Source organism: Nomascus leucogenys, chromosome 11 (genome assembly GCF_006542625.1).
Source record: "Nomascus leucogenys isolate Asia chromosome 11, Asia_NLE_v1, whole genome shotgun sequence".
Classification (NCBI taxonomy): Eukaryota; Metazoa; Chordata; class Mammalia; order Primates; family Hylobatidae; genus Nomascus; species Nomascus leucogenys.
The window spans coordinates 94,736,024-94,751,768 of NC_044391.1; the positions used below are offsets into that span (position 1 = coordinate 94,736,024).

The 15,745-nt window shown below is 37.0% G+C and overlaps 1 protein-coding gene across 8 annotated transcripts in view; it reads left to right on the forward strand.

The window, feature by feature from the left end:
• The window catches only part of NLGN1 (neuroligin 1), a 906,211-nt gene that overhangs the window by 207,365 nt on the left and 683,101 nt on the right, over nt 1-15,745 (forward strand). The gene's annotated exons all lie outside the window — the stretch shown is intronic.

Here is a 15,745-nt window from a genome sequence, read left to right on the forward strand (position 1 = left end):
AGTAAATCACTCATAGGAGAGTATGCTTTTCTATGGCAGTAGATCATCTAAGTGTTATTTTGACCTTATTCATAACTTTGTAGAATTTCCAATCTTCATACAGAAGTCATATTAATATTCTAATGCTGCACATTCTCTCTATGCACTTCTAATATCCTGGCTGGACCAAGTCAGATTTCATTATAGCATCCTTGTGGGGCAGGGAATGTCTAAACTGTTCTGTTTTACTGGGATTGCATTTATATGGAAGACACTTTATAAATAACAAAATTCATAACTCAGTACAGAAGTATTTGCATTAAATTGAGGGTTTTTTTGTTTGCTTTGTCTTTGCTCTTATTTCTTGGGTAATACTGGTAGAGTGGGATTTTATTGATGTTATGAATTGGGTTAAAAGCACACTATACTTAAGAAGATGGAAATGGAGGCAACAAGGGTGTTTTAAATGACTTAAAAAAGTCTCTTTTTTTCTGCAAATGAAAATAACTGCAGTAATTTACATACCTTCAACTAATGTACAATACTGCAATAGTTATTATTATGCAGCTTATCAAGCATGTGTAATTAGCTAAGTGACTTTCGCCTCCTATTACAAAGATGTTGATTCACAAAGTCATAAATAAAGATGCTATTGAAGAATGCATAAATAGAGCATAATAAATAAAAATATGTATGATGAAGAAAAAGATAAGAGCACCAAAAGGTAAGCTAGTGAGTGAGAAAGTGACCTTTCTTCTCATACAACTTTAGAGGATAAAAGATTTATTAGAAAATTCTTTTTCATTGTTCTTTGTATTGTTGGTTCCATTTGCTTTAGTAAGAGAGTTGGCAAAGAGATGTGTGGGCAATGCTATTTACCTTCACAAACTCTGAACTAATTAATAATTAGAATGAGGACAACATCTATCAATGCCCACTTGAGCCTGTATGGTTTACAGTTTAAATCTATTGTGCTTATTCATACTATTAACTATGCATTCTAAAAATCATTTTGGCTTGGGAATTTAATATATCCTATTATTATTATTAAATACATTCTGCTCATTTATTAGCTGTTTGTACATTATCCTAAAGTCTAAATAACAAAAATTTTTAATGTAATTTTATTATATACATAGTATTTTTAAAATAAACAAAAACTAAAGTTTAGAGTTTAGCTTTTAACTAGAGGAGTAGAAATCATCTTTCTGAACTTTTACCTGTTTTTTTTTTATTATTTTTCTACCATGAAGGGGCTATTTTGGTTATTTCAAGATACCATATTTTTGGGAGTCAAGAAATTATTAGTCACTTTATATCTGTTTATATATATACTAATATATACTGCATGTGGACTGTGAGATTTTCAGTAGAATGCCAGGAGTATATAAATGATGGTTTAGGTACTGTGAGAATAGTTGCTTTGCCAGGACTTTATGAATGATGGTTCAGGAACTGTGAGAATGGCTGCTTTGCCTTTTATCTAGATGCCATTAAAATCCTGTCTTGTTATTATTTATTCTTTTATTATGTATGGATCACCTGCAGAGACAGATGGACTCCCATCCCTGAGCCAAGTACTCTATAATCTGTGCATATTGTATTCATGCAAAACTATTTCCTAATTGCCAATTACAAGCCACATACTATTCATGTCAGTCCTCTTCCCATAGAACTTATAATCAAACAACTTTACAAAGAGCAAAGCATTTTCTGTACTTTGGTGTGTATAAAAGAAAAGAAATCTTATCCCTCCTCCAAGAGATGTTGTTCTATAATTTTTAAATAGAGCATTTACAATATTTTCCTGCAATTTAAGAAAAAAGCTCATTTTTATCAATAGGCTGCCTTTCATTTTAAAACAGGTCCCAGTTGTACTTTTTAATCTGTTTTTTAATATTTCCCGTGATAGTTTTAGCCATATGTTAATTACCCTCTAGATATTTCTTCAGAGTTTTATCCTTACAAAGTGGAAAAGAAGAATGAATTCTTAAAATGAGATGATTTTCAACACTTGAACAAACAGGCAGATAACATGATAGAAAGTGGAGTTTGGTTGTGGAGAACAGACACCTGGTTTTATATATTAGGTGTTTTGCATAATTTATCCATTTAATCATCATAGCAACATTAGGAGAAAAGTATATTACTCCCTCTGCTTTTTAATTTTAAACTTTTTATCTCTATTTTACAAGTAAGAAGGTAGACTCTGAAAAGTTAGGTATTCCAGCCTTACCACTGACTGCTAGTTAGTGGTAGAGGCAGGTTTGGCCTTAATTCTTTTTTACATTAGATAGATTTCCGTTATGTTAAATTACCTTCTGTGATGATTTCCATAGCAGAGACTTATATCTATCCATCCTTCCTCTCTCTCTTTTTTCCTTCGTTCTTTTACACGTTCAAATATGTAATGAGTTCTTTTTATTCTACCACTTGACCATATTTTAGACAGACTTCATGCTCACCTTAATTGAATTGAATCAAGCTAATGTTAGCAGCCAATTTCCAAAAATATATTCAGTAATCATTTAGTGAATACTTTAAACCTCAATTACTTTTGCACCAATCTAATAATATCACATGCTTCTTACTGTCCAGATTAAAATCCCCACATATTCCTCCTGGCTGCTATCAAGGAGTTGCTTTAACTTGCTTAAGTTTCCCTCTGTTTCTTTTTTTTTTTTTTTTTTTTTTTTTTTTTTTTGAGACGGAGTATCGCTCTGTCGCCCAGGCTGGAGTGCAGTGGCTCAATCTCGGCTCACTGCAAGCTCCGCCTCCCGGGTTCACGCCATTCTCCTGCCTCAGCCTCTCCGAGTAGCTGGGACTACAGGCGCCCTCTGTTTCTTTAGGTCGCTCTCCTGTGAGAGTTGCTAACAAACAAGCAAGTGGTCAAATATTAGGCAGTAAACATGAGAAGGAGAAACAAAGGACCCAGAGAGGATTCACAAACACATTGTCTGGCTCATGGATTCTCTAGAGTTGTGGAGTCTTGTGTTACTCCAGCACTTTTACTATTATTTGCATAGCTGTTCTAAGATGGATACAGAACTATTTTTCATTCCTGCACTTGTGAGACATTAACTTGCTTTTTTATTGACCCCAATTTGTATTGTGCAGAAGATTAAAATCTTTGTATATGACTCTGGTACAGTCATTTACTCTGAGCATTTTGTTCTTGATTTTCAAAAGTGTTTTACTTTTACATGCTCTGGTTCATAGTCTTTACCTGAGATAATATTGAATTCTATCAAGAGCCTTTTCCACAGATTTTTGGTTTGTCTGGTTGTCTGTTTAACATAGGGACTGATTTTTTCCTAATTTAATATGTATGACAATGACTCCTAGTACTGTCAAGGTTTTTAAGACTCTAAAAGGGATTATATTCCAGAATGTTCTTTTTTCTTGCTTATACATTTCTCACTCATTTACTTATTCATTTGACAAATATTTATTGAGTACTTACTCTGTGCTGACTATTGCTCTAGATACAGAGTAAATAAAAGAAGATAAAAACCTTTCCTGCTTGTGTGAAGCTTACAACCTAGTGGTAGAGATAGTTTGTAAATGATGAACACAATAAAAACTAAATTAAAAAGATGTGAGAAGGTGAGAAATTGAAACAGAGTATGAAAGACCAAGAGTGCTGGTATGGAGAGTGAAAATAGTTAAAAGTGAAATGAGGACTACCTCATTCGAGCAAAGATCTGAAGGAGATAAAGTGAGTATCTAGAGAAAGATATTTAAGGAACAATTAGGAATATAGCAGATCTGGAAAGGGAGAGAAGAGAGAAAGACAATGAGATTCAGAATAATCCGACTTGATATTTTTAAAAAGTCACTCTGGCGGATGTACTGAGAGTAGGTTGGGGTGGAGCCAAGATGGCCGAATAGGAACAGCTCCGGTCTACAGCTCCCAGCGTGAGCGACGCAGAAGACGGGTGATTTCTGCATTTCCATCTGAGGTACCGGATTCATCTCACTAGGGAGAGTAGGTTGTAGGAGAGCATGGAGATATGGGGAGAGTAAGAGGAGGCTCCAGGTAAGACTTGGCCATGGTCCAGTCTCAAACCAGGGTAGTAACCACGGAAGTGATAGATTCTTCATATATTTTAAAGATCACATTCCTTGATCAATTTGCTGTGGGCTGTGAAAGAAAAGAAGAAGTCAAAGATTACTAAGTTTTGGATCTGAATACCTGGAAGAATAGATTTGCCATCAATTAAGATGGAAAGGAAGAAGGGTTTGGGGAGAAGCAGAGGACAAAAATAAGTTTAGTTTTGGACATGTTTAATTTGAGGTGACCCTTAGACATTCAAGTAAAGACATCAAAAAGCCAGTTTCTTGAACCAACATCTTGAATTAAGGTAGAGAGAAAGGTCTATGTAGAGATATAAATTTGGCAGTCACTCTAATATAGAAGGTAAAGATTTCAAGTCATGACCTTGAGAGAGAATAAAAGGAAGTGAATGAAGATAACAAAAGAAACAAGACACCAAGGTTTAATTTATAGGAACATTCCAACATTGTGAGGTCTGGAAGAAGAGAAGGAAAGCAATGGTAACTGAGAACGAATTATGTATGAGATGGTAGGTAAACCAAGATTTTTTTGTTGGCCTTGAAGTTAAGTAAAGAAAATGTCTCCAAGCGGGCATAGTGATCAACTGTGCCAAATTAACTTTTGTGGGGTGGTGTGGGTTTCACACACTGCAGTGTGTCTAAGAGAGAATGGGTGAAGATTTGGAGTGGCTTAACATAAATAATTAAAGAGTTTTGCTTTTTAAAAAGGGATCAGAAAAATATGAGAAGTGAGGAAAATAGAGGTTGTTTTTGTTACGGTAGGTTAAGATAGAAGAAATAAAGGAATATTTTTATACAGCAGCAAATGAACAATTTTAAATATAGGCAAAAGATGGTAGAAATTCTGGAACAGTATCCTTCAGTAGGTGAGAAAGGTGGGATTTGCAGATTTTAAATTAAAGGAACATGGGTAGAAAAATTAATATGTTGCTATGCACAGTACGTGAGTGTGAGTGCATGGGCAGAAGTATAGTGGGGTTCTGCTCTTATCTGATTCTTTCTATTTCAATTGTTTGATGTGTAATGTTAAGGGAAATGAAGATAGAATTAACATCGGTGAGATCTTCCTGTGATCTAGACATCGTGGCATATTAATTTATTTGATATCACAACAGCCTCGCGAGGTTCTCACCGTCACTTTCCAGATGTAGGAATGGAGGAACAAAGAAGTTAAATTATCTTGCCCAAAGATTCATAATTTGTTGCTGGCCAACTGTTTCCTTTGAAAGGGTTATTTTAGAATGGAGGAACTAAAACAAAACAACAAAAAGAGCACAAAGCAACAATAAGAATCATGTTTATATGGGATTTAAGATCACATAGAAAATGAAATTGGTGGCCAATTTGCTAGTAGAAAAATCACCACACACTGAAATAATTAAAACGCCTAGTTCACTTAGAGTTTGAAGATGAACGTAAAACTATATTGAACCAGAGATTTGGCTTCATATTTGAATTAGTAACTGTGGACAGATGTGGTTATGTCTTCTAAAAGCTAAACAGTGTAAGTTGGGACTCTGAAATGAAGTAGATCTAAAGGGCTGTAAAGTTTTAAAAGAACAACATCAGTTGTTTTATTGTTTACTGACAGGCAGAGACAGTCTCCTGAAACAGATGATTAAAAGACCATTTTAGTTGTCCAATTCAATTTTCCCAAAGAATAAATACTTTTTTTTCTTATAGAAACTGAGGTTGAAGTTGGAAACATTTAAGATTTATGCCACCAGCAAAAAGAGTTATGCTAGAAAATAAATTCTTGGTAGAAACTGCTATCCTTTCTCCTACCATATGTAATATCTTTCCTTACGTATTCTTCACATATATAGCATTCCATGAGCTTAATAATTAGAATGCAATTTTTTTTTAGTTGAGTTCTATATTATTTACCATTACACATTTTGTAGATAATATTCTGGTCTTTAATATTTCTCCTATGAATACTCTTCTCCTTCTTCCTCCCCTGGCAGTACATGCTAACATAGTTTAGGACATGGCAGAATTCAAACGTCACACCAGTATAGACATTTGCTAGTAACAATTCCAGAGAATCATTCTGTGTTTGATCACCTTAAACTCTGGACAAGTTGTAGAAGCATAATTTCTAATCATAAATCTTCACACAGCCTTTTATAACTGGACAGAGTACTTTATGTAACACTTCCTGTATAAGTTGCCTAGGCTGCTGTAACAAATTATCACAAACTGTGTGGTTTAAAACAACAGGGATTTATTCTCTCAAAGTCTGGAGTCAAGAAGTTTAAAATCAAGGAGTGGGAAGGATTGGCTCTTCCTGGAGGCTCTACAGGAGTACCTCCCTGCTTTTTTCTAGTTTCTGGAGGTTGTTCTTGGCTTGTAGTTGCATCACTCCAATTTCTAGCTCTGTTGTCACATAGCTTTCTTTCCTGTGTGTCTCCCTACATCCCCTTGTCTTCATGCGATCTTCTTACACAGGTGCTGGCCCCCTAGACTTAGGGCCCATTCTAATCCAGCGTGACCTCATCTTCATTATATTTACAGAAACCTATTTCCAAATAAGGTCATTGTATCGGTTTGCTGGATTGGTGTAAGAAAGTACCACAAACTGGGTAGCTTAAACAGCAGAATTGTTGTTGTTGTTGTTTTGCAGTTCTGGAGACTAACAAGTCTGATATCAGCACATGGGCACGGTTGGTTCTTTCTGAGGGCTGCAAAGAAGAATCAGTTCTGGGCCTCTCTTTGTGGCTTATCGATGGCCGTCTTCTCCCTGTGTCTCTTCACATGGCCTTCTGCCTGTGTATATGTCTGTGTTCCAATGGTCAATATTTTAGAAGGATACAAGTTATATTGGATTATGGCACAACCTAATGACCTCAACATAACTAATTATATCTGTAACGATCTCATTTCTAAATTAGGTCAAATTTTGAGGTACTCAGGTTAGGACTTTAACATATAGAATTTTGGGGAGACACAATTCATTCTATAACTGTCACATCCAAAGGTTCAGCTAGACATAAGTTCTTGAGGGACACTAAGGACATTGCCACTTTTTTCCAAACTAATCCTCAGAATGATCTCAAAATGTTTCTATCATTATGTCTATTTTAAATGTTAAAAAACTATAGCTATTGGGGTTAAATAAGTTGCCCAAGTTCACATGACTGTTAGGAGTACTGAGACTCCTGTTCAAATCAAAACTCCAATTTTATGTGATAGCTTCCTTTACCACGATGACCCTTCCTACAGATAATGAATTTTCTGTGCCCTCCTGAGAAGTTCTTTTAATTTGTTTTTTTGGTATTTTTCTATCAAGACAGGATACGATGCATTAGTCCATATGCTTTTATGTATCCAAGTGTTTGACTTTGTGTCAACAAAATGGTTCAGTTTTTCAATATATTTCTTGAATTTTAAACATTTTATCCAGATGGTTGCTTATATGCAAACATGGTTTAAGTTAAAATGAAGATCCTACCAATTTAAAACTGTAGTATTATTGCTTTTCAGTTCTATTCCATTTGTTACTTTAGGGAATTGAACAAAGTTATTTTTAAAATAATTTTTAAGTTGAGACCTAATTCTTCATTTACTGTAATCCTATTCATTTTGTATCCGTGAAATGATAACACTAAAGCCATTTAAGAATAGCTCATAATTTTCATGAAAGCCTGTAAAATGTTGCAAAAATCAGATTTAAGCAATGATCTTAATAAAAGGATCTGGAGTCATTGTAACCATAATTACAATTTTTTAAAGTAGAAAAATCTGATTAATCAACAGTGGTCCTAATTTTCTGGTCCCCATTGTAGGAATGAAGGAAGAAGTCTTCACTTTCCTTTTCTTCTTCTTCTTCTTTTTTTTTTTTTTTTTTTTTAGAGGCAAAGATCTTTGGAGTAGTTATTCCAATTAAAAAAAAAAAAGACCATATCATCTCCTAGTCTTAGAAGCATATAAAAACATCTACCTTTTCCTCTTACATAAGTGCTCACATTTTCTTTTCTCCAAAAGGTTTGGGGCTCCTCTTCTAGAGTCTTCTTTCTGAGTTCCCCTAATTGGAAAGTGAAAGAAGGAAGAGCAGGGGCAGAGGGATAAGTGTGAGCAGAGGCAGGGAGGTCAGTATGAGCAGAGGCAGGGGGATAAGTATGAACAGGACAGGTTGACACTAGGACAAGTAATGTAACCCTATCAAGTAGTAGTAACTATAGCTACTCTCAGTCAAGGAAGAGGGGTCCCTGGTTAAAATTATTAAAAATATATATGTGCTTCCTAATTTGGACTCTTAGGCCTCTTGGGAACAGGTATGTTCTGTGGAGGATCTCTAAAAAGAAGAATGCCTGTAACATCCTCTAACTCTCCATCCCTGCTAAGTTCCCACAAACCATCTTCCTCAGCTCACCGTCTTTCTCAGTTCACCATCTTTCCTGACAATGAGCAGGCCAGGCCTCAGTTTGCAATTCTGAGCTTTCATCAAAGAGAACTGATATGTTGCTTTGGCACAGTAATTTACAAGGAGGCAGATCCTGAGGTTTCTGAGCTTCTCCAAGCTAGGCAGCCAGGCAGTCTATCAGTGCTTCTCTTGACCTATCCCCAACTTCCCACCAACGCAAACACCCACACTCCCACACACACCCGCCTGGACAGCTTCCTCATCCCTCACACATATGTATATGGAGACACCACCTACAGTGGAAAGATTTCTTTCCTTTTCTTTGCTTTTCTTCTCTCCTTCCTTGATTTCTTTCTTCCAGAGCAAAGGGAGGTTCTGTTGCCTTGTTAAAATGTTTGGAAGTCATTCATTTAAGGAATAACTTCATTTCAGTGAAAATGGAAATATTTATAAATTTGCATCCTGAGGAGAAAGTATTTCCTAAAATGGCCACTTAAATGATTTTGTATTCCAACTGACTCTGAAAGGCCAGAGATGAGTTGTTTTTTTTTCTTCTGTAGTTATTTTATGAAATTCTTTGGCCACCTCCGCAGTTTAGCAAAGGGTGTTCTTATAGGGGTAGAGGGGAAGAAAACATAAAACTTTGTATAATATTTACTGGGGCCTCAGATTGTCATCAGGTGGAAACTTTGACTATTGCAAGTGGTGCTTTTATCAATTAATTGATTGATTGATTGATTGTTATTCTTTTTGGTGGTGTTGCTTTGCTGGGCTTTGTGTTCTGTGTCCTGGAGGCCCTGCCTCAGGTTTCCCAGTTTGGCTGTTTCCTGTCTCTCTCAGCCATGGCCTACTATGGACAAAGTGCCCCATCTGGCACTTTGGAAAAGAGATGTTCTTTGCCCTCAGAGGGTTTACATTGCAAGAAAAACCTCAGTAACAAGAAATACGGCTTTTTTTGTTGATGTCCATCTCAATATTACTAAGTAAATGTAAGTTTGATGTGTATTGAAATCTCCAAAAAACAAAATGAGGAAATAGCTGCTTCTGTAAAGAAAGAAAAGGTAATGATGCTGATATTTGGCACTGTGTTCCCCATAATAAAACATTTAATTAAATCTTTAAATGTGTATAGAGCACAAAATATGCACATCAGAATAAAACACATCAGGCATAACCAAAACTATAATTATATCAGCCCTGTTGCCTGAGCCCACCTTAGTTGCTCTGCCAAGAAGCAATGGTTTAAAACTTTCCATCCATCTGGTTTTTTTTTTTTTAAGCCTAAAGTGTACCTATACAAATCTCTTTAAAGCTGGGGAATGCTTTGGCTACTGATACAACAGCTGCTGGATTACAGGCTGTTGCTTCCAGAAGTGAAAATGAACAGCTGATGCTCTAGGGCTCTTTTCTCACTTTTGTTGGAAGTCTTCTCAGTGCAGAGCCCTGGGGTAGGTCCTGGAGATACTGAGATAAAAAAGGCATTAAAGAGCTGCCCTCAAAGAGTTCACTATCTCGTGGGGGAGGCAGATACAGAAAGAGAAAACAATATAGTAAGCACCCTGAGGAAAGGAGGCAAGGGGCATTGAGCGAACACACAGGAGAGGTATCTGTGGTTTGAGATTTTGAAATAGAAAGTTACCCCTTATATGAGCACTCACAGATAAATACTGTAGTCTCTCAATACCTTCAAAGGCTAATGTAGTCTATGGGACCATATTTCAGATATTAAAATATTTTTGAGCGCTTTTTAAAAATATGTGTGTTTTCTCTTTTTTTGCATGGATATCAGTTGTCTCTTCTTCCTAATCTCACTTTGCCAGGATTTTAGAAACACTATCTGCTCACTTCTGTAGTCCTGAATCTGATCTGTCACCCACACTTGAAACACGCAAACAAACAGAAAAACTTGTTTGTGAAAAAAACTGGACTCAAAATGAGAGTTTTCACCATCTGTAACCCATGGGAACTTAAATATATAGACTTTGTTTGATGGTAATATTTTTTCAGTTTTATGTTCTGAGTAACAGGCCTCTGAAGATGTAGGCTTCGAATAAGTGAGGTATTACTAATTGGGAATCTATAGAAGCCAACTCTCCCGACATGAGGAGACCTTTCAGGGCTGTGTACAGGCACTGCTTACTCCTGACATTCAGGACACCTGCAGACACCATCCTTCTTCCCTGGTGCACGCTCTCCTTCCTTCTCCATTTCTTGCATTCTAATCTAGAGCCTCCATCATTTCTTGCCTCAACCACTGTAATAGCCTCTTAACACTTCTTCCTATTCCCATTCCTGTTTCTGCAATCGCTTCTACACATAGCAGCCAGTGTGATCTTTGCTTTAAAGTCCGAAATCAAATTATATCACCTCTTTCTTAATTCCCCTCAAGGATTCTCTATTGCTTTTTAAATACATGTAGAACTCCCTACTATCGCCTAGAACACTCTGTAAGACTCTACGTAGTAACTCTTGTCTGCCATTTCAACCTCCTTCTGTATATTTGTCTCTTCTCTCTACTTTCTAGCTTTATTGATATTCTTTTTGTTCCTGGAATAGTCAACCTCTATCCTACCTCAGGACCTTTGCACATGCTGATCCTCCTACTTTTAGTGCACCTCTACCTCTTTACATGTCTAAGTTTTTTAATTCAAGTTTTGGAAAAATGCCACCTTGTCAAAACAGCCTTTGCTGATCAACCTATCAAGGTAACCCTACCCTTTTCCTCCAGTTATTCTTTGATATCTTTGTGGTTATTTTCTTCATTACATTTGTATCTTCATATGAAATTATTTTGTTCATTTATATGCTGATATTTACTCTCTCACTGCCCCAGAAGAACATTTCTCTTGCTCACTGCTATATCTATAGCATTCACAAGAAATTCAATAAATATTAATTGAAAAGATAAACAGCCTTAAGAAACAATGCAATTTGTTGGAGAGAGCCTTCATCTCCCAACATCTGCATTTATTTGAGTAATACTACACCTGCAATAATTCCTCACCAGACATAGTAAATTCTGTTCCTTTCTGCTATGCAATCACTATTTGTTTATGGCACAGTGCTCCCCAAATGAAGTAAATTTCAAAGCCAACATCAGAGTCTTTAACTAAGAAATAACAGTGTTCAGTGGCTCAGAGTCTGACAGATATAACCTGGACTCTGTCACAGGGGCCCTCGAGGCCAAGTGGCTGCCAACAGCCGGGGCTCTTGGCTTTCTGCCTGTGCACGTTACTGCCAGCCTTATTGCCTCTGCACTGAATTTATGTTTTAATACAGGATGCCGACAATGCATTTGTGTAATAGGAGCACTGAAAATGGTTTTTCTTTAGTAGACAGAAGCTTCATTTTTCCTTTCCCACCTTCTATTTTAATCTTTTTCTTCTTATTCAACCCCAATTTCCCTCTGCTGACAAATACGTCTTCTATTTATTTTCTTTTTTCCTTGTTTTACCATCTACCTCTGTAAATAGGACTTCTTGCTAACATTTTCTCTGAGGCATTTAACTTGAGATTATGAGAGACAAAAAGCCTGAATACCAGATAATCTAAGAAGAAGTCTAATTGTGTTTGTTTAAGGGGTTATATAGCATTAAATAGCTTCTCCAGTGGCCTGTCTGGGGATCTCATTCCTTATGATTTGGCCTTCCATTGGTTATCACCATTAACATATACATGAATCCAGTGGGTTTTTGTCAGTGTTCTTCTTTTCTTCTTTTTTTTTAGAGACAGGGTCTCACTCTGTCATCCAGGCTGGAATGCAGTTGCAAGATGGTAGCTCACTGTAATCCTTGAGTCCACGGGCTCAAGTCATCCTCCTGCCTCAGCGTCTTGGATAGCTGGTACTAGAGACGCACACCACCATACCTGGCTATTTTTAAATCGTTTTGTAGAGATACGGTCTCCCTAAGTTGGCCAAGCTGATCTCTAACTGCTGACTGCAAGCGATCCTCCTTCCTCAGGCTCACAAAGTACTGGGATTACAGGCATGAGGCACTATGTCTTTTCTTCTTTTATTAGATATTAGCAACCACAGATTTCCCAGGGCAAGCCAGAAATCACTTTATAAAATGAAGCAAACCAGAGAGTGAGACTATATCATATATTTATCACCATAGGCAGAGTTTTTGGAACATGGTTAGTGTCCCCAAAACAGTTGATAAATGAAGGAGCATTTTGAGTATGGCAGAAAATGGGCCAGTTAGATCATTGAGATAAATAGAGTGGCCAGTGGCTTTTCTAGTGGATGGTGGAGGCTGAATCCTGGAAAGTTGTTGGTGGAGAGGCGTACTAAGAACGTTATTGACCTATAACATCTCAATCTAGGAGTGAGAGATAAAGCTGGCAGTGAGATCAACTGGATCTGTGCCTCAGAACACATTGCAGAGTGATAGAGAAGAGGGTGTTGGATTTCTGGCGGGGTTGGCTTCATGGGCTGGTAGTCTGTGCAGTCCGGCTGATCCCTGAGCTCAGAATGGCCCCACACTTGGTTAAACCATCTTTTTTCACCATCTTGAAATTCATAATACTTTCTGAACAAAGTATCCTGCATTTTCATTTTGCACTGGATCCTACAAATTATTTAGCCAATCTTGTTTCCTGGTTTTGCTGGCATTTTCCCCATGGTGCACATCAGTGAATGTTCATGTAATTATGAGAGTTGATAGAATAGAAACCCTCTGTGCACACTGAATAATTAGATTAAAACTCTCAACTAAAACACTATGACCACTTGTATTTTTACCCTTACAGTTCCCTTCACATCTAAGGGGAACAATGAAAAAAAGACATGTTGTAACTTCCCGGGAAATAAAAGATCTGTTCCTCTATTATTCTGTTATTCTTATTTTAACACACTTGTTCATTATCTGATCAAACAATTATTGAGTGTTTAATGAGTCCTAGGGGCTATACTGGACCCCGAAGATAAAAACAGGAAGACTTGGTACTTGTCATAGGGGACAATCAAGCAAGGACTCACAAAAATCATTATTATAATAGCTACGATTTGTATAGTGCCTAACACAGGCCAAACATTGTTTTAATGGCTTTATATATTAACTTACTTAATCTTCACAGTAAACCTATGAAAAAAGTTACTATTAGTATTTCCACTTTACTAAGGAGAAATATGAGGCACAGATAGGTTACTATGCAAGTTTCCACAGTTAGAAAGTGGCAGAACCAGGATTCAATGCCAGATGGTTTAGATCCATTGACTGTGCCCTTAGCCACTCACTATAACAAACATTAGAGATGCTATGGGAAATAAGTAAAATTTACATGTGGTAGAATGCTACCCAGGGTGGGGAATGGACATCTCTATCTTGGATGGGAGCTGGAGAGAGAACACTTCATCATGGTAATGATACTTGAAATGACTGCAGAACAAGAGGAAGTGGCCCATCCACTGAGCACGGGATGTGCAGGGATGAGTGGGAGAGGGCTTCTTTAGGTAGAGAACAGCTTGTGATCGGAGAGTACAGTGAGAGATGAGCCTGAGCTCTAGGCGGGATCCAGATGTCTCCGGAGCTTGGAGTATTTCTCTAGGTGATAGGATGTCATTGAGGGATTTAAGTAAAGGCTTGACATAATCAGATGAGCACTGCAGAATGTTCTTTCTGACAACAGTATAAATGATGGAATCCAAGGATGATAAACCATGATAGGGAATAACTAGAAGTTCAGTACAATTTAGTGTGTCAGTGACAATGAAGGCCTTATCCAAGGCAATAACTGTGGGGTAGAAATAAAGAAATAAAGGGTAAGAGATATCTATTTGGCAGCTTCATAGGGTTTGTGGAGTAATTGGTTGTTACCGAGTGGCAAGACTGTGTGGAAATAATGGAAACAAGGATGACTCTAAGATGTCTCACTGTCCAGTACCTTCCTCCTTGACCTGATGTCCTTACTTCCCCTAACCAGCCTTGTCTAAGGTGGTTTCTTCACCGGAACTCAAGAAGGCAGGATAGGGAAGACAGTGAGTTAGAATAATAAAAAAATAAGTTGGGGAAAAGGGAAAGTGTCAGAGTTAGAGGAGAAAAAGGGGGAAAGGCACCAGAAAATAAACAGAAGGGCAGGATGGAATACTGAACAAATTTTTAATCACTCATATGCCAGATAAAAGGTAAGTTCTTGAAAATAAAGACATCTATATGGATTTATTTTATTGAGTCATCTTTTAAAAATATAACTTGGGAGAGAGATAAGTATGTCGGAATGAGACGGAGATAGATAACACAGAAGTGGGGCTGGGAAAGAATCATAACTCTGCAGCTTACCCACGGTTGGGGTAAGCTCAAAATTGAGAAGAAAAACATGCAGAGACAGGAAATCATGAACTGTCAACTGGAAAGGAAGCCAAATCATTTAGTTGTAGTGGAAATTGCTAAAAAGAACAGGCAGGTGCATAATCTATGCAGATTTGTATTAATGACTAGACAAATGAACATAATTTTTCAGAACACTGGTAAGTCAGAAAATGCACATTGATTGAATTCAACGTGTATTTCCAAGCATTTACTGTGTGGCACACCTCATGCTAGGTACTGAATTACAAATCAAGTCTGTACAAATTAGTGACACACAAAAGCATACAAGTACTGCACTTGGGTACTCAAAATGTGATATGAAGGCAGATTACAAATAATCAAATATGTACACTACAAGACTAGAGAGGTCATTAAGGAGGAACAAATGTTATAGCTCTTCATAAAAATGTAAGAACTCATGAAGTTTAGGTTGAAACAGAAAGGTATCTTAGAATAATAATATTTGGAATCAACCTTGAGTGATGGATAGACTTTCAACAGGCAGAGATGTAGGCCTTTTGTCTGGTAAGGGGAAAGGCATTACAGTTGGTAAAGTCAGTAAGGACAGTAAGTGCACAGTTGATTAGATCACATAAAATACTGAATTGTGATAAAATATTGATTGTGGTAAAATATCAGAACGCTGGAGGGTCAGGATGAGGCATTTTACTATCAACAAGTATGCATTGATGGTTTTTGAGCAAGGAGCTGTGATAACAAGAGTGGTTTCAGTAAAGGGTGGGCAGGGAATGGGAAGAGTAGAGAATTAATTACAGGAAAGGAGACTAGATATGGGGTAATAGCACTGTAGTTTATATGAAAAGTGACTGGCAGTGGAAATAAAAAGATAACAAATTTGAGAGACATTTCAAAGCAGAAATTAGTAGAATTGGGAAGTGACTGCATATGGGGGTGGACAGTGAACAAGGAGGCCTTGGCAAGGTTGACAGCAGATTGGAAATGAAATGGCTGGGAGGAAGGTAATGTTGTTAATAAATCCTATTTCCAAATC